This window comes from Orycteropus afer, unplaced genomic scaffold (genome assembly GCF_000298275.1).
Source record: "Orycteropus afer afer isolate SDZICR_OR568_19922 unplaced genomic scaffold, OryAfe1.0 scaffold00294, whole genome shotgun sequence".
NCBI classification, from domain to species: Eukaryota; Metazoa; Chordata; class Mammalia; order Tubulidentata; family Orycteropodidae; genus Orycteropus; species Orycteropus afer.
Window position 1 is genome coordinate 2,140,463 of NW_006921881.1, and position 18,224 is coordinate 2,158,686.

At 43.6% G+C, this 18,224-nt stretch overlaps 1 non-coding gene across 1 annotated transcript; it reads right to left on the bottom strand.

Annotated features, from left to right (window-relative positions):
• Positions 1 to 2,973: 2,973 nt before the first annotated feature.
• LOC122151082 lies at positions 2,974 to 3,099 on the bottom strand. Its single transcript, XR_006163959.1, has one exon. It is a non-coding gene; the product is annotated as a U6atac minor spliceosomal RNA (small nuclear RNA).
• Between the last annotated feature and the right edge of the window lie 15,125 nt (positions 3,100 to 18,224).

Below are 18,224 nucleotides of genomic sequence, written 5' to 3' on the forward strand. Positions count from 1 at the left end.
GAGTCAGTCTGCTTTCATAAAGATTTACAGCTTGGAAACCCAATGGGAGTTGCTATGAGTAGAAATCAACTTGATAACACCACTACACCACCACAAAGATTTTTAAAAAACCTAACTCACGGCCATGGAGGGATTCCATAAACGTTACATAAAGGTTACAGCCAAGAAAACTGTATGAGGCATGTAACACATGGGGTTACCATGAGTCAGAAACAACTCAATGGCAAAGGTTTAGTTTCTGGTTTAATTTTTATGGAAGCAAATCACTGGGTGGGTTCGAAGTTTCAAATTTTCCATTAGTAGACCAATGCAAACTGTTTGCACTACCCAGGGACTTTGAGCAGAGACACTCAAGTACAAATCCCTTTTCACATTGTGGGACTTTCCTGCACACTGTTAAAGCCTAAGCACAGCCTGAAAGTTCTGATGTTAAAAGTGAGACAAACAACATGTAAAGCTCAGATAAGGCTAGATTTTGTAAGGCCTCTTTACAAAGTCAAGTTCAGAGTTAATGACAGTTAGTTCAGGTACTCTCACTGGAGTGTCACTAGGGGGAAAGGTCCTTAGAACAATTTCTTTCTTTTCTTTCTTTCTTTTTTTTTTTTTAAGTACAAAGTAGAGCAAGTAGTAGCAATGGAAATGGATTAGGGAAGAATCTGGGAGATTAGTCTCAGTTTCTCTCTGATATGCACTCTTCACACGTGTACTTCTCATTCATTCATTCATTCAAATATATTCCTTAAGAACCTTTCATATATCAGGTGAGGTCCCTGGATAGTATATCTTTGTGTGTGGCTACCAAAGTAAAGCTTGACAGTTCAAATCCACCCAGTGACACTGCAGAAGAAAAGCCTGGCCATATGTTTCTGTAAAGATTACATCCAAGAAAATCATGTGGAGCTCAGTTCTACTCTGTAACTTATGAGGTCACTATGAATGGGAGCTCTGGTAGCATAATGGCTAAGGCACTTGACTGCTAACCAGAAGGTTGGTGGTTCAAACCCACCAGCCACTCCTTGGAAGGAAGATGGGGAGATCTACTTCCATAGTGATACTGCCTCAGAAACCCAAGGAGGGGTCACTATGAGTCGGGTCTGACTCGACGGCACATAACAACAACAACAACATGATTTAGAATAGACTTGATGGCAATGAGTTTGGTTTTGGTGTATGATTAGCAATATGCTATGGGCCTGACATTTAAATATGTAGATGCAGATGCCTGCAAAAATTGCTAACAGTTGGAAATTGCCTCTGGAGGGCAAGCAGACATGAAAAGGAGCAGGTGTACCCAGGATGGCTACTTTTTGTAATAAGCCTATAGGACTATTGGTCTTTTCAAACTATTTGCATGGATTACTCTGATAAAACTTCCAAAGAAAACATACATACACAGTGAGTAGGATATGAGGAAATGGAGATAGTGCTTATGGGGAATTATTTCCAGAAGCTTGGAGGTGAAGAGAAGTTGAGAGAGGGCAGAGTAGGGGCACATGTGGGGTGAGAGAAGTTGTTCAGATGGGTGCTAGAAGACCAGAGCTATACAAAGTGTTGTTGTTGTTGTTGTTGTTATGTGCCATTGAGTTGGCCCCGATTCATAGTGACCCCTCCTTGGGTTGCCAAGGCAGTATCACTATGGAAGTAGATTGCCCAACCTTCCTTCCAAGAATTGGCTGGTGGGTTTGAACTGCCAGCCTTCTGGTTAGCAGTCAAGTGCCTTAGGCACTATGTTACCAGAGCTCCTATTCAAAGTGTGGCCAGTGGCAAATACTTAAATCACAATACTGCATTACCAGTGGCAGCAAACACTAGTCTGTGGGTGAATGCATAGACAGGTGAGAACATCAGGTATGAGTAAGTGAACACAAATGTACCCAAGACCAAGGATAGATTTGGCTTAAGATAGTTTTACATATGTACTTGTGCTACAAAAATATTCATATGCAATACAGAAGTAACAGGGGACAAAGTTGGAGTAGCTTCTCAGAGACAAGAAAATACCTTGAAGAAGAGAGTCACTGGGCCTGTGGGCTCAGGACCATAGTCTTGGGGGACACCATGCTCAATTGGCACAAGATAGTACCTAAAAATCTTATTCTACATCCTGCTTTGGTGAATAATGACTGGGATCTTGAAAGCTATCAATCAGCCATCTAAGTTGCAATATTGGTGTCCCCTTGTCTGGAATAAAGAAGAGTGAAGAAAATCAAAGCCATTTGGAAGCAATAAGTCCAAGGATATGATGGACCATAAGGACTTCAGCCTTTATGACCCTGAGACCAAAAGAACTAGAGGGTGCCTGGCTACCAATGCCAACCACTCAGAAAGGGATCAAAATTGGAGATCCTGGATAGAGTGGGAGGAAAGATGTGGAACAAAATTCAAACACAAAAGTGACCAGAATTACTGGTTGGATAGAGGCTGGTAGAACCCCAAGACTATGGTCCCAGTTTACCCTTCAGGCCTAGAAATAGACTCACTTCCGTGGATCAGCTCCCGGCCAAACATTAGAAAACCTACAAGCAGAACACCTACCCCAAGGAGATGCACCCAACTACCCTAGGGAGATGCATCCCCTACATCAGTCAACCATGAGGCATCAGAAGGGCAGCATTTGCATAGAGGGAAAGCTGGGCAGATAGGAATACATAGATCAGAGGGCACAGGAAAAGGCATAGTCACAGGGAGGTGACTATGTGGGAGGTGATGGGAGGAGAGCTTTTTATGGTTGAGGATTGTAATCGGGGCCATGAAACCAAATGTGCATAAACTGTTTTGTGTAAAATGAATTGTTATTGTTGTTGTTATGTGCTATCGAGTTGGACCCACTCATAGCGACCCCTCCTTGGGTTTCCCAGGCAGTGTCACTGCAGAAGTAGATTGTCCAAGATTTCTTCCAAGGAGTGGCTGGTGGCTTTGAACCGCCAGCCTTCTGGTTAGCAGTCAAGTGCCTTAGACTATGCTACCAGAGCTCCCAAACCATGGTTAGATGCCACAGAGTAGGTGGCAATGCCTTAACTGTATGTGTGTTGTAAGGCCCAAGGGCCTCTTTCATCCATGTCAAGGGGAGTGCTAACCTTCTCTCCTTTGCACCCATATCACAATAAAATTAAAAAAAAAAAAAAAAAAAGAAGTGTGGCCAGTGGACCATGGGCACCAGGATTGCATAAAGAGTGTTATAATTCAGATCCCAGAACCTACTCAAATTTAACTGAGTCATGAACTCTGTGAGGCATGGCCCAAGCACCTACGTTTAATTTTTTTTATTTGCATTTTATTTGTTTATTTTTTTCCTCTTTCTTTTAAATTTTATTGTTGTTGAGGAGAACGTAAACCAATTCAACTGTTTCTACCTGTACAATTCAGTGGCGTTGATTACATTCTTCTAATTGTGTTTCCATTGCCACCCTCCTTTTCTGAGGTGTTCCTCCACCATTAACATCAACTCACTGATCTCTAGGTTCCTATCTAATCTTTCCAGTTGTTGTTTTCACTTCGATCCCATACAGATAGTTCTTAAGACAACATAATTTTCAAGACAGTCATTTTTTACTAGTTAAGGTAGACTATAATTTGGTTTTAAGAAGACTCTAGGGTATGTTTTTATTTAAGATTTCAAGGTTATCTCAGGGCAACAGTTTCAGGGGTTCATCTGGACTCCATGACACCAAAACGTCTGGATTCCATGAAAATTTGAAATTCTGTTCTGCGTTTTCCACCTAAGCACCTGTATTATTAACTTTTCTCCCCCACATGATTCCTGTGCACACTGTCCTAGAGCTTGTCTGGGTGTTCATAGGAAGGACCCTGGAAAGGAAGAAGTTAAAAAAAAAAAATGTAGGCAGGGGAGGAAAAACCCACTGAGAAGGCAGGAGGAATGAAATGGGAACCAGTGTCCAGGTGGGGGGGATGCTCCTTCCATGGAAAGCAGGAAGAAGGGAGGAAGGAATGGATGCAGATGAGGTATTTGTAGAGCTGATGGTGGGAAGGTAAGGGGCACAGCTGACATTATTGTGCACTTGTCTTTTCTGTTTATGTGCCATTCTTCTTGTGATATCTGCCTTTCCTGGTGGACTGTGAGCTCCATGAGGGCAGAGGCTGCCCCTGCTTTATTCTCTGATGTAGCTCCAGACCTACCACACTGTAGATGTTCAAAAAATGTTTGCTGAATGAACGGGTGAATGGCATGCTCAATATGACATGACATCTAAGTGAACATTTTATTGTAAAAAAAAAAACTGGAAAGGTAGGACTGGATTTCAGGGGAGAGATGAGACTGGAAGCCATCTGTAACAATACTAGTTGAAGCCATTCAAGACGCATGAGCCTGCAGAGCTGCGGGAGGAGGAAGAGAACAGGATGTGCAAGGCAGTCTTCAGGAAGAGTCACTGGGACAGAGCAGAGGGAGAAGGCAAGAAACAGACATTGATAGGGAAACAAGAAAATACTAGAAAACCTTCTCCTCTTCATTCAACTTATGCTTGTTCTGTCAATTCTGCACCCACCTTCCCCACTCTCTTTTATGGCATTCCATCCTACAGTGGAAGTCAAGAGGTGTTGTAAGTTGTCAGTCATGAGTCTTAATGACTAAGGAGAGAGAGAGTTGACATTTCAAAGAAGTCAAGGAGAGAAGTCAGCTGAAGTGGCTAGGAATATAAACCAAAAAAACAAACCAGTTGCCATGGAGTCAATTCCAACTCATGACAACACCATGTGTCATCGAGCAAAACATAATGCCATAGAGTTTTCTTGGCTGTAATCTTTGTGGAAGGAAATCACCTGATCTTTCTTCTGTGGTGCCTCTGGGTGTGATCAAACTGCCAATCTTTAAGTTAGTAGCCATATGCAAACTATTTGTGCCATTCAGGGACTTCACTAGGAACATAGGAGCCTAGATTTCACATCTCCTCAGCCTAGTTCCACTTACAGCTCTTGTAGCCCTGGAATCTTGGTGGTCTCCCTCCAGATATATTTCTATCAGGAAATTGTGAGAGCTGATCAAGAATTTAAATTTAGGCAGCATTTCCAGAAGGAATATTTTCACTTGCTTTGCCTTTAGACTTGGAGCCTAGCTGTAATTTGGGTAAGATGAATATTGAAATAACCTTTTGGGCAATCTACTTCTGTAGTGATACCACTTCAGAAACCGAAGGAGGGGTCGCTATGAGTCAGGTCTGACTTGACGGCACACAGCAACAACAACATATAATATTGAATTAATATTGAAAATGGATAATAATAAAACTGCAATTTTCAAGTTAGATATAAACATTTATCAAACAGCTAGAGAACTCCAGAATTCTAAGGGAAATAGACACAATGCTACTTGTGTTCATACTCATAACTGGGAGTTGGAGGGAAGGGATAAAGGTGAACATGAGGGTCTGAGTTGTAGTCAATGGAGCTGAGGTCAGTACTGATTTGGACAGATGTGGGCAAAAAGGAAATTCATCATCTTTGCTTCCAGAAGGAGAATGAGAATATGCCAGCAGAGTGCCTGGGATAGGGATCCCTGCCTCCCTCAGACTCTCTGTGGCTTCCATCCTCCCCTCTGAGTGAGGGAGAATTTACTTACCAGGACCCAGGATTCCAAAGAGAATCACCAGGGTGTTGGAAGCAAGGGAAAACTGCTTCTCCTCATCTTGAAATAATCCACACGGGAAGTTGTTAGCTAGTATGCCTGGGTTCTAGAGCAGCCATGGACTGCAGAGGGGTAGTTGATGCCTGGTGTGTCAATGGGACATGAAGAATTGAAACTTACAGGAAGAATTAACACTTATCAGAGCTAAGCTCCTAGGAGGGCCAAAAAAGTTGGGGTAGGCCTGATGTTCACAAACACAAGGGTTGAGAGAGCTGAACACCTGTATTCCACACTTTGCTCCCACTGTTTCTGGCTTAATTTATTTTCTCCCCTGGCTGTAGCTGTGGCATTTATAATTGTAACTGGGGGGGGGGGCACCTCAGGGTCCTCCCTCTCCTGTAAGGGGCCTCTCTGAAGCTGTGTATCTCTGACATTTTAGGATTGAGGAAGATAGGGTACCCCTCTAGGTGGAAGATCAGGGCCAATAGGGGGGAGATTGCTGACTTCCCCACAGTGCTCTGAGGGGAGGAGCAGGGAGGGAAGAGAACAAGGAATCAAACCTGTCAGAGAACAGGGGACCCACACTCAGGACCAGATGTCAGCAAAAATCTATGTTCTAGTGGATGTCTCATTTCCGGGACAGAGGCCTTTGTAGATAGCAGAGAGTGGGGAAATGAAAGTGACCAGTCCCCAATTCATTGAATCTTTTCTTCTAGGCAGCTGGACAGTGAGTTGTGGGACAGTATGCTGCAAAAGGTACCTTAACTTACTGGTCTGATAGACTGGTGAAACCCCTGAGACTATATGGCCCCTATTCACCCTTCAGGCCTAGAATTAATTGAACTCACTCCCATTGCCTTCCAGCCAAACAATAGACAGGCATATAAGGTGAACATTTACAGCAGGTAGGTTATACTCTTTAGAACAATCAACCGTGGGAGATCAAAAGGCAGTATTTGCATGGAGAGAGCTCAGAGGGCAGGAAGGCATAGGAAAGGACAAGGGGGAAAAGTAAACACAGGGAGGAAGTGAGAAGAGAGCTGTTGCATTGTAGGGATTGCAATCAATATCATGAAACAAAATGTCTACAAACTGTTATATGGAAAATGAATTTGCTATATAAACTTTCACCCAGATCACAGTTTAAAAAAAAAAAAAAAAAAAAAAGGCCTGCTGAGAGGAGGATGGAGCACCTGTGACTGTGAGGCTGGTTAATGGGTCTCAGGAGACAGATGGTGGCTGAAAAGAACCTGACTGAGGACCCTGGACACTGACTACTGGCCCAGAAGAACAGGACCCCGTAAATCCAAGGATCTGGAAGGGGAGAACAGAATCTGGAAGGAGGTAGACAATGTTGTGCCCAGGTTAAGAAGGAGTTCCTCGGCGAGAGAAATATGCCAACACACGACAATGCAAAAGCAATAGGAGGGTTTATTAGCTAACTTAAGTTAGGGTCTTTGCCCTTACCAGATCAGTGGCTTGAGCAAAAGACCCCGTGCCCTGATATTCTCACAAATTTATGGAACAATATGGGGAGGGGCAGCACCAGGGCAAGAGGGTACAGATGATTGGTGGTTGCTAAAGGATTTAGGGCAGTGATCTAAGATGTTGGGGGACGTAAAGAAACCCCCCGGCTCCAAAGTTCACTTAGGAAAATATTATCTAGGGAGGATGGAGGCTTAGGTATGTGGGAGACTTTCAGGAGCCCAACAAATCTCCGATACGTGCTGAATCCGGATGGCTTTTGTGATGCGTGCTGAGTTCGGAGGAAGTTCCTTGATACCTGCTGAGACTGGAGGGCAGATAAAGGCCCTAAGGAGTGTTTAGAATTCCAAAAGTCCTGTTAGCATTGCTGACACTAAAAGGTTTCTGGTTAAAGATTTTCCTGGAGGCTGCTAGAACTCTGGCTTCAGATTGACTCACAACAAGTTCTTGCCCAAACCTGAATCCCACTGTGTTTGTTAAGTGGTCTGTCTAAACACCCCACCACTCAGGTCATGCCAGGGGCGAGTACGTAGGACCACAAATCACAAAGTAAAACTGATGTTTGGAGAAAATCAACAATTCTATTTCCCGTTAGTGTGAGGATTTGGACAAGGCTCTTCTCTGAGCCTGGGTTTTCTCATCTGTAAAATGGGCCTAATAAGAAAAAACTCACAGGGTGATTGAAGGATGCCTAGCAGGAGCAGGCAGGACACAAACACCCCCTACGGTTTTATTATCTGTAGTGAGTGAGGAGAGGCACAGAAACCCTGAAGGCACCAAGACAAAGGAACGTGGACTGTGGGTCAGAAACTGAGCCCTGGGTATCCCAGGCTGGGCAAAGGGGCGACAGCTAGCTGCAGCATGGCCACAGCACAGCTGGGATGCTCAGCGCCAGGCTGGGACTGAAAGGAGCCACAGACAACTGGAACCGAACTGGCAGCTGCTCCCCGCCTGAGCCCACCTCAGAGATGGGAGAGATCTGGGAGCTGACAGCCGAGTGGTGCCTCTATGGAAGGAGGCTCGGCTGCAGGCTCGCTAACCCAGGCTGCTGCTCCAGTGCCTTGTTCCAGGTAACAGCAGGTAGCCTTGGGCGTCCCCAACTAAGTATGTGCCCGCCCTGCCCTAGGGGTCTCTCTTCTGTTCTGTGGAGGTAGCCCACCCTGCCTTCAGGGCATTGGGCCCCCTCTCTCCCCTCCACCTCTCCTCCAGGTGGTCCCCTTCTGGGTGTGAAAAGGGAGTCAATATTAAGTAGTTTAACTTAATGAGGGCCCAGGTCTGGAGCTTGTTAAAAGAGTTCTCTCTTGATTTCAATGTGATAAGTAGCAAGAAAGAGGTATAGGAGAGCTAGGAAAGAAGTAAGAAGAAACATAATGGCCTGAGGCCTCCAGGACCCATGGTCCACATTGCCAGACTAAGAATGTCCCCTCCTGGCCACACACACCCTTTGATCTCCAGCTCCAGGTTGGTGCCTAGGCAAGCTAAGAAGTCGGTCTCATTGGATGTTCGGGCCTGAAGAGGCAGAGGTGTTTTTGTTTTTGTTTTTGTTTTTGTTTTAATTAGGGTTCATGCTGGGGAAAAATCAATGCTTAGGGCCTGGGGGCAGGGTCATGACATCCCTCTCAGGGCTAGTAAGGCCAGGTCCTGGCAGCTACCACATACTGTTACCATCAGCCCAGATGACCAGAAACCAAGCATCCTCCTCCTTTTCTCTGGGGCTGCCCAGTCATTTTCCAGAACCCAAGCATCCCTCTGTGCCTCAAGACTCTCCAGAGACCTAAGTCTGGGGCTCCTCTGGCACCTAGCAGACATCCTTCTGGAACCCAGGCTTTTAACCTGCACCTTTAGTGCTGCCCTCAGTAGAGCAGGTCTGGGATGAGGCAGGAGAGGCCCGCTGGGCTGAGTGACCAGAGCTGGACTCTGGCTGCCAGCCAGTCCAAACAGTTCAATGGCATCACCCATGTCCAGGTCAGGATTACTGTCAATGATAGGCTTCCAGTGTCCTGCACGTGGGGGTGCCAATGTAACAAATCAGTGACCTGTGCCCTGGTATTTGATTCTGGAAGAAACTAAGATTAGAAGGCCTACAGCAGACTGGAATGCCTTTCTTGTCAGTGACAATGTCACTCTCCTCAGATAAATTGTTGTTGTTGTTGTTGTTGTTGTTGTTGTTATGTGCCCTGGAGTCCACCCGACTCATAGCAACCCCTCCTTGGGTTTCCGAGGCAGTATCACTATGGAAGTAGATTGCCCAACCTTCCTTCTGAGGAGGGGCTGGTGGGTTTGAACCACCAGCCTTCTCAGATAAGAGTGAGCACTAATGCTATGTGGTCAATGGGGGGGGGTGTGCTTCTGTTGGGAGGAAAGCTGGCTCTGACACTTAGGCATGGCTGGTGTCCTGACATAACTATGGTAAATGGTACCAGTTAATCAGTTGCTGTCAAGCTAATTTTGACCTATGGAGGCTCCATGTGTGTGAGAGTAGATTTGGTCAGTTTTCAATGCTGACTTTTCAGAAGCAGATCACCAGGCCTTTCTTCTGAGGTGCATCTGGGTGGATTCAAACTACCACCTTTTCACTTAGCAGCCGAGCACTTACTTAACCTTCTGCTTTTGGATTTAATTAATTAGAGTGTTGTTTTAGTCTGTATAGTACTGCCTTGTGACGACTGTTGGATTACTTACAAAGGGATTAATTTCCCTTTGTATCTTATGTGGTAACCATGTATTGTACTTTTTATATCCTCAAATGATAATATAACCAGTGCTTAAAATATATATTTGCTTATTAATTGACATATTTTCACCTAACTTTGTCACCATGCACATAAGCCCAGCTTGAACTAAGACTAGCTCTTATCTAAATACAGAAGGGGAGCCATTTTTGGAGCAATAGAGATACAGCCTCCATTCCTCCAGCCACAAAGAACCTCAGTCTTGTCCTCCAGCCTCTCCTGTTCATGGTCATGTGTGAGATCACATTCAGAGCCAAGGCCACCAGCCAGGATTTCCTCCCACCTGATAGTCCAATAACTATGATGTCCTTATTTTATAAATAGTTTATATTTTATTATTAAAAAAAAAGAAGAAGAAGAAGAAAGAAACTATCCTCAGTCAATTTTCTCTTTCCCCTCTCAGCCCAATAGGTAAAAGAGCTGTAATAAGTTGGAGAGAAAATTCAGGAAGCACAGAGATGAAATGTCTGGAATTTGGGTGGAGTTATAGGGAGAGAGGATTAATACAAGGACCACAAAGGACAAGGTGAGTGGATCCTACAAGGGAAAGTAAGAACAGACTTTTGGTGGAAAAGATGAGAAAATAAATGTTGAGAGGGGAATATCATCAGGGAAGGTCTGGGACAGGGATCAGTGGATGACACTACAGGTAAAACCAAAGTCCCTTTCCCTCCTACAACCCAGCAAGCCAAAGCAATAGTATCCCTACTGTAGACATTTAGAAAAACTAAAGGAATGTGGAGGGAGGGGGAGGAATCATCTAATTGAGGGATATTTATCTTCTCTGGAAATTTCCTTTCTGTAGGAAATGGAGAGGATGAGGAAGGGGGAAAAATCTTCTCAGAACTTATTTTTTCATTAAAAAGAAGAACTGCAGGGTCCTTAGGAACTCAGAGATAAGACTACTTGCACACCAACTCTAAATAACAGTGGATGGAGATAATATGTATCACTCCTGAAGACCAAGGGCTCAGTCTTCATTCTCCGACTTTCCATTGCCCCCATTCCCAAGTCATTGCCCTCTAAGGCTCCTGAATTTCCATTAACCATGCTCCTTCTAGGAGTCATGTCTTGTATCAGTCCTACCCCACATGTCCATCAAACACCTTTGCATTCTCAGGACATCATCTTCTCTGGAGAACATTTGCTTGCATAATTCATTCCTTCTTCTCTATCCCACAAACTCTTATCCTTCTTGTTTATCATTTCATTCCCCAACCATTTTCTATAGGAACCCAGCAGATGGATGGTTAATGTTGTTAACTATCATTAATCTGCACCCTTTCTGGAGTCCAGGAAATAGGAATCATAGCTTTAATTCCTCATCTGAGAAAAGGGTAGGTCATGGAAGAGCTAGAGTTGGGTAACTTCCCAATGATCATCGTGAGGAAGGGATTTGGCCCTTGCCCAAAGTCTGCTGCTCCATCAGGTAGACTGGGTAGGAATTAGGGCCTCCATCATCTTCTGGGTCATTCTCCTGAGATTTCTGGGTCAGTGGATGGCGTGTTCGAGTCAAACAGGAGACCTGCAATTGAAGACAAAGAAGAAAGGAGTATCATCTGCCATGTCGCTTGCTTTCTTCAACACTCATATCTCAGGCTCTTTGATTTTATTCTCCCTGATCCTTGCCCAGTGGCTGCCTCCTTTCCCAAGATTCCATCCAGACCTACATCCTTATTCCAGCCCCAGATCCATCACCCTGAATTCAACTCCATCTCTAATTCTCGCCTCTGTCCTAATCCCCTTGTCCTTATGTTCCCTTTTCACAGACTCTAACTCCAATCCTCCAATTTTCCCTCCTTTATACCATTTTTTTCTCAGCCACATCCTTTTCCCCAATACCATTTCTTTAATCCCATGCATCTATTGTCTTTCCCCATAGTTTTCACCACTACTACCCCCATTCCACCACCTGTCAATTTGTCATACTGTGGTAGCTTACATGTTGCTATGATGCTGAAAGCGATGCCACTGATATTTCAAATATCAGCAGAGTCATCTATGGTGGACAAGTTTCAATAGAAATTCCAGACTCATACAGACTAGGGAGAAAGTCCTGATGATCTACTTCCAAAAATTAGCCAATAAAAACTTTCTGAACCACCATAGAGTGTTGTTCAATATAATGCTAGAAGTACCTCCAGGTTGGAAGGCACTACATAATGGCCGCAACAATGGACTCAAACATACCAATGATTGTGAGGATGGCACAAGACCAAGCAATGTTTTGTTCTGTGTTACATAAGGTTGCTATGAGTCAGAGCTTACTTGACAGCAACTAACAAGAATTTCTCAGCGACTAGGCAATATTTTGTTCTGTTGTGCATGGGGTTGCTATGAGTCGGAACTGACTGACTCAATGACACCTAAACCTAGTAACAATAACAACATCTAGCCATCATGTCTCTTTTCCTATCATTCTAGTTCTGACCCATAATAGCACTTCAACTCCCTGTCCCACTAGTTCCCTGTTGCATCCTTGTCCCTTACCAGGAAAATCAGGCTGAAGAACACCAGGAGGAGAATCACAGCCACAAAGACCACCAGGACTATGGCCCAAGCAGGGAATGAATCATTCTCCCCCGTCTCTCCAGCATGGAGACTTCCCTTTGAGCCACCTTTATTCTGATATGGATGGCTTTTGTTCCCTGGGGCTTCTGATATCTTGGAGCTCAATTCCAAGCTGGATGTAGTGAGTGTAAAAGACTCAATGGGCACCTGGTGGGTAACCTCATTTTTATTTGAATGTGAGGTAGTAGTGAGAGATATATCTCCTGTGATCGTGAATGGATGTCTTGTAGACTCAGTTGCCACTGTGATCTTTTCTGGGTGTTCTGGGTGTTTTGCTGGGACTCTTTTGGTCTTTTCAGTTGTCCATGTAGTAGTTTTCATCTGTTTAGTGGTCTTCTCTGGCACTTTTATAGTCTTCTCTGGAGCCAATGTGGTCTTTTTTGGCTCTAGAGTCTTCACTGAAACTCTGGTGCTCTTCTTATAAGGGACTGATGTGGTCTTTTCTGACTGTTCTAAGGTCCCCACTGGGAATCTTGTGGTTGTCATTGGAGCATCCTTTTCTATATGTTCTGGGCTCTTCACTGGGATTTTTGAGGTTGTCACTGGAGCAGATGTATTCTTTTTTGACCATTTATTGGTCTTCACTGGGATTCTTGTGCTCTTATCAGGAATCCATGTCATCTTTTTTAGATATTCTGTGGTCCTTACTGGGGTCTTTGTGGTTTTCTCATGGGCTGAGATGGTCTTGTTTGGATGTTCTTTAGTCTTTGTTGTGGCTCTTGTGGTCTTCTCAGGAGTCAATGCAGTCCTTTCTGTGTATTCTGTGAGTTTTACAGGAGATCCAGAGGTCTTTTCTGAGACAAATTTAGTTCTGTGATTAGCAGCTGTGATGTGATCTTCTATTGTGGTTGAGTGTCCTTTGGTTTTTGTAACCTTGTATGACTCCCCTGCCACTGTTGTAGTCTTTTCTGGGACTGTTGTAATTTTATCTTGACTGACTTTTGTGTTTTCTGAGGAAGATGTGAGTCTTTTGTTTGTCTCTGAATTGACTGACTTGGGTAAAGGAATTGTAGTCTTGTATGAGGTGATACTTTTATTATTTAAAGTAGTGATGGTCTTTTCCAAAGTTTTTGCTGAGTTTCTTGTAATTGTTGAATTTGCTCTGGTGGTCTTGTGACAAGTTGTTTTCCTGTTGGGTGTTGGGGTTATATGTTTTGCATCAGAAGATTCTTTATGATTTTTAGTAGAGCTAGTATTATTAATAGAGCGTTCATTCCGGACAACTGGGTCTTTCCCTTGATTCCTGAGATTTTGTTCAGAAGTGGAAGAAACTTCATGAAGAGTCGTAGCATTTGTGTGAGTTTCTATAGCTTTTTGAACAGGTTTGGGATGGTGTGTGGTGGTGCAGCGGTGTTTTGCTTTATGGATTTCTGTAGATTTGGAGGGGCCTGGAGGACTGTGTGCAGAATCAAAAGCAGTGTGGGCACGGGGAGTACTATAAACATGCCGTGGAGTAAGGAGGAATAAAGGGTCAGATGTTGAAAATCCACCAGTTTTCTGATGTTCCTGTAATATGGTAGCACCTGTAGAGAGAGAGAGGGGGGCAAATAAAAACCTTCCACCATGTTCTTTCCTGCCTTCCTGTCTATATTCGTATCTAGGAGTCCCTTTATATTCTAGTCCCTTAATTCTTCCCAGTTTGTCTTTTAAGTGTATTATAATACTGAATTCCCACACTCACTTGGAAATTTCCAGCCTCTGGACTTTAGCTCAGGCTGTGCCTTCTGCAAGATACCTCTTCCTCTTCCACATCTCTACCCTTTAGTTCCCAACCTCAGATCCTGATGGCCTCATAGCATCTTTCCTGATCCCTCCAAGAGATAATATCTACCTTCATCTCAGTGCTCAAAAAAAAATATTATTTGTTTGAAATGGACAAATACAAGCAAAGTAATCACCAGGAAAAAGAAAGCAAAAAAAAAAAAAAAAAAAATCGTTTGTTATGGAGGAACGGATAACCAAACTATGGTACATACACACAATGGAATACTATGCAACACTAAAGTATAATGTAGAATTCATGAAACACCTTATAACATGGATGACCTTGTAGGACATTATGTAGAGTGAAATAAGTCCATCACAGAAGGACAAATACTGTGTTAGTTCATTATTGTAAAAAGTCAAGGAAAGGTTTTCATATGGATGGAAATTTTCTTTGTTGGTTACCAGGGATGAAAGGGAAGGGGAGAGAAAATTGCTATGTAGGTAAGAGACAAGTATTGATTTGGGTGAAGGGAAAGGCAATATACTGAAAGCAAGTGACAAACACAATAATACTAAGGAAAAGAAAGCACAGAGAAGTGCACAAGAAGTACAGACAGCAAATATGAACACTTTTACATACACAATACTGTGTTATCAGTAATAACAAACATTAATCTATGGGGGAACAGGCAGGTAGACAGGCTGAATGATCAGGTATGTCTAGGCAAAAGAGAATATACCCATGACCATATATAGGTTTGACAGAGGGCATTTCTACATACGTATTTATATGTGCTATAAGAATGTCCATATATTTAATAGAGCTAAAGGGGGCCAAAGTTATGGTAACTTCTTAGCCACAGCCAAACACCCTGAGGGAGGGAGTTGTTAGCCCTATAGGCTCAGGACTAAGGTCGCAGGAAGAACATCAGGCTCAATTGGGATAACATACTACACAACAACATTTTTCTACATCCTACTTTGGTGAATAGCAACTTTGGTCTTAAAAGCTTGCAAGTGGCCAGCTAATATGCAACAATTGATCTCTCCTCATCCAGAGAAAAGAAGAATGAAGAAAACAAAAGACGCATGGAAATGATTAGTCCAAGGGACTAGTGGACCAAGCAAACTTCAGCCTACACTACCTTGGGACCAGAAGAACTGGATGGTGCCTGGCTACCACTGTCAACCACTCAGAAAGAGATCAGTATAGGAGATCCTAGATAGAGTAGGAGAAAAATGTGGAACAAAACTCAAAATAATAAAAAAAAGACCAGGCTTACAGCTTACTGGTCTGATAGAGCCTGGTGAAACCCCTGAGACTATGGCCCCTAGTCTCCCTTCAGGCCCGGAATTGAACCCACTTCCATGGCTTCCAGACAAACAATAGACAGGCATACAGGGTGAACATTTATACCAGGTACTTAGAACATTTATACTCACAATGATCAACCATGGGAGATTAGAAGAGCAGTATATACACAGGGAGATAGCTCAGGGAGCAGGAATGCATGGGAAAGAAGGACACTGAGAAAAGGTAGCCACAGGAGGAAGTGGGAAATTACATTGGGGGGATTGCAATCAATGTCATGAAACAAAATGTGTATGAACTGTTACATGGAAAATGAATTTGCTCTGTATCTTTTACCCAAATCATAATTAAAAAAAAAAAAAAAAAATCCTTCGTTAATTACTCTTTCCTGCTACCTTCAACTTGACATTATAGTTGTTTGTGTGCCTGTCAATCCCTACTCCCCACCATGCCTTTCAAATTATAAGGTTTTGAGAGTATTTACTGACTGGTGTTTTATTCAGCTGGTGCTCCTTTAGGGTTTATACACTTGTGGAATAAAGTCCCTTTTCCACAGCAGGGCTGAGAGGCAAGGGAATAAATACCAGAATCTTCATCTTTCCCTAACATTCTAGCTGCATCCTAAATGGAGCAGGTGAGAGACTGAGGTCAAGCCTCTGACAGAACTTCCCATAGGGATTAGCAATACATATAAGTGGTGAGAGAATGATAGAAAGGGAAGTGGGTGGATGGGTGGAGAAGGGAGATGGAAAACTTTCATTTTGGTGGTAAAGTTTGGTCTGGATACAGGGAGTAAATAACTCAACACTTGTAGACCCTCCACTGGCTTCCCCTTCTTCATATACCTTTAAGGCAGCTAGGACTATGGGAGGCAAAGGAGCTCTGGTGGTGTAGTGCCTAAGGTATTTGACTGCTAACCAGAAGGCTGGCAGTTCAAACCCACCAGCCACTTCTTGAAAGGAAGATTGGGCAATCAACTTCCATAGAGATACCACCTCAGAAACCCAAGGAGGGGTTGCTATGAGTCAGGTCTGACTCAATGGCAGTGAGTTTTGTTTTTGGTTTTTGGACATAGTGAAGGAAAACATGTCTGTTAGGGGGTCCTGACTGAGGCAGTTAGAACCTGGAAGGTACTGACTGTGTTTAAGGATAAGGTGTGAGGGAAAACACCCCTATCAACAGACAGACATGGGCCTTAATCCTGTGAAAAAACAACTAGATAGAGATAAAGGAGATGTCTCTGATATCTGGCCAGGAGATCCAGAGTCAGGAGATTGCCAAAGAGTCAGAGAGAAAGTGTTGTTACATAACTGAGATTTCTACTCTCTGTTAGCTCAGGGCAGTGACGGGCACCTAGACCAGTTTCCAGTCACAGGAAACTACAGTCCACCCACCTCTTTGCCAACAAGGAGAGCTGGGGGTTGGGAACTCAATCCTTGATAGAAATTTGAATAGGACTAAAGGAAGGTGAGAGTGGTAGAGAAGCAAAAGTCTCTGAAGGGAATTGAGGTTGGAGGGCAAGAGGAGGGCTGAATTATCAGTCCTCACTCTGCTATGCCAATTCTACCCCCCACTTCCCTTGGCAGCAATACCAATAATAAAAACCAGTGGCCATCAAGTTGATTCTGATTCCTGTGTGTCAGAGTAGAACTGTGCTCCATGCTCCATGGGGTGTTCCCTGGCTGATTTTTCAGAAGCAGATCCCCAGGCCTTTCTTCCAAGGTGCCTTGAAGTAGACTTCAATCTCCAGGCTTTCAGTAAGCATCCAAACACATTAACCATTTGCACCATCCAGGGACTCTACTACCAGAAAGAGCTTTGATTTATGGAACACCTTCTCTGGACCAGGCCTCATAAACATTCTCTGTCTGGATTCTCTTCTATGGTGACTGATCTCCCAAATCCTCCACAAATCACCTTAGAGACTGTCAGTCCAACTCTCCTATTTTACTGCTGAGAGACTTGAGTTTAAGGGAGTGTTAGGGTTTGAATTGTGCCCCACAAAAGTATGTGTTGTAAATCCTGTCCTCTATGTCTGTGGTTATAATCCCATTTGGGTATGGGGTATCTTTGTTATGTTAATGAGGCAGGATTAATGTAGGCTGTGTCTTGAGTCCATTTCTTTGGACAAATAAGAGATTAAACGAAGGAGTGAGCAGAGATGGGGCTAAAATAGATGCCAAGACAGATGGAGATCTTCACAGCAGAAGCTGAAAAAAGAACTTCCTCCAGAGCTGACAGAGAAAAAGCTTTCTCTTAGAGCCAGCAGCACTTTGAATTCAAACTTCCAGCCTCCTAAACTGTGAGAGAATAAATTTCTGTTTGTTAAAGTCATCCAGTCGTAGTGTTTCTGTTATAGCAGCACTGCATCACTAAGACAGGGAAGAAACATGACTTGCACACAGTTCTACAGCTATAATAGTGCCCAACGTTCCTCAAGCACCTAATGTGAGGTAGGCACATCCCATGAGTGAGGACATGTATCAATATATTTACCTTTTACAATAATCCTTTGAGGTGGAGACTATTATTTCCCCCTGACTCGACGGCACATAACAACAACAACAAATAAGGGGACAAAGGAGCTCTGGGGCAATGTGCCTAAGATATTTGACTGCTAACCAGAAGCCTAGCGGTTCAAATCCACCAGCCACTCCACGAAAGGAAGACCTGGCAATCTACTTCCATACAGATTTACCACCTTGGAAACCCAGCGGGAGTTGCTATGAGTTGGAATCAACTCAATGGCAGAGGGTTTTTTGGATTTAATAAGGGGACAAGATTCAGAGTGGTTAAGTAATTGCCCCAAGGACATCTAGCAAGTGGAAGACTGAGT